The sequence below is a fragment of the Apium graveolens genome, chromosome 10, assembly GCF_009905375.1.
Source record: "Apium graveolens cultivar Ventura chromosome 10, ASM990537v1, whole genome shotgun sequence".
Lineage (NCBI taxonomy): Eukaryota > Viridiplantae > Streptophyta > Magnoliopsida > Apiales > Apiaceae > Apium > Apium graveolens.
In genome coordinates, this window is record NC_133656.1 from 23,091,390 (window position 1) to 23,092,908 (window position 1,519).

General features: G+C 43.1%; 1 non-coding gene across 1 annotated transcript; it reads left to right on the forward strand.

Annotated features, from left to right (window-relative positions):
- Positions 1 to 1,147: 1,147 nt before the first annotated feature.
- Positions 1,148 to 1,254, forward strand: LOC141694312 (small nucleolar RNA R71). The gene has a single exon (XR_012563631.1). It is a non-coding gene; the product is annotated as a small nucleolar RNA R71 (small nucleolar RNA).
- Positions 1,255 to 1,519: the final 265 nt, after the last annotated feature.

Genomic DNA, 1,519 nt, shown 5'->3' on the forward strand with positions numbered 1-1,519 from the left:
TGTTGCAGCACGGTAATGCACTCTTCCATTAGAGCAATGATATCAAGATCATCCAGTTTCACCTTCCTTGAAAGAATACCTTTCATGTATTTCGCATAACTAGGCATTTGCTCAAGAGCCTCAGCGAAAGGTATGTTGATGTGAAGTTTCTTGAACACCTCCAGAAACTTACCAAATTGCTTGTCCAGGTTTTGTTTTTGCAATCGCTTAGGAATAGGTGGTGGAGGATAGAGCCGTTTCTCCCCTGTATTACCCTCATATAGAGTGTGTTCAACAGTAGTATTCCTTGATTCTGCCTCTTTCTCCTCTTGCATTCCTTCTTCATCTACAACTTCAACTTCTACATCTTTTGCTTTTTCAGCATCAACAACTTTTCCAGACCTTAAGGTGACAGCCTTGACTTGCTCTTTAGCTTCCATCCTGCCTGGTACTTCAGTATCGCTGGGAAGTGTGTCAGGTTGACGATTGAGCAAGGAATTGGCTATTTGTCCAATTTGATTTTCCAAGGTCTTGATAGAAACAGCCTGACTTTTGCACAACAGCTTTAATCCTCGAAATCAGCACTAGAAGGTGGAGCAGCACCTCCTTGTTGAGGATATGGTTGCCTTTGAGCAAATTGCTGAGGTTGCTGGAATCCAAGTGGATTAAACTGTTTATTTGCAGCTTGCTGATATGGTTGCTGAACAGCATTCTAATTATTGCTCCAGCTGAAATTGTGATTATTTCTGTTATTAGGATGATAAGTAGCGGGCACAGGCTGCTGCATTCTCTGAAAATTGTTCACATACACAACAGATTTATTAACAAGAGAACACTGATCCAGGTAGTATGAGAGCCTGCACAAAGCTCACAAACACTAGCTATTTGATTTACGCCATAGTTGGTTAAAGAATCGACCTTCATAGACAGCGCCTTGAGCTGCGCTGCAATAGCTGTAGCTGCATCGACTTCCATAATACCTGCTACTTTCCCAGGCATCATCCTTTGAGTTGGGTTTTGATACTCGTTTGTAGCCATAGTTTCAATGAGATTATAGGCCTCAGTATAGCTTTTAGCCCACAAGGCGCCTCCACAAGCTGCATCGAGCATGGGTCGAAGTTGGACCCCCAAACCATTGTATAAACCAGTGATCACCATCCAGTCAGGCATACCATGATGTGCACACTTTCTCAACATCTCCTTGTAGCGCTCCCAAGCTTGGCACATAGATTCTCCTTTTTGCTGTGTAAACTGAGTAAGAGCACTCCTCATAGCTGCAGTTTTGGCCATTGGATAGAACTTCACCAGAAACGTTTGCGCAAGATCTTCCCAAGTAGTGATGGATCCAACTGGTAAAGAATAACCAGTCCTTAGCTTTGTCCCTCAGAGAGAATGAGAAAAGCCTCAGCTTGATAGCCTCATCAGTGACACCATTATATTTGAAAGTACTACAGATCTCGACAAAATTCCTGATATGCATGTTGGGATCTTCCGTCGCAGCCCCTCCGAAAGAAACAGAATTCTGCACCATCTGAATAGT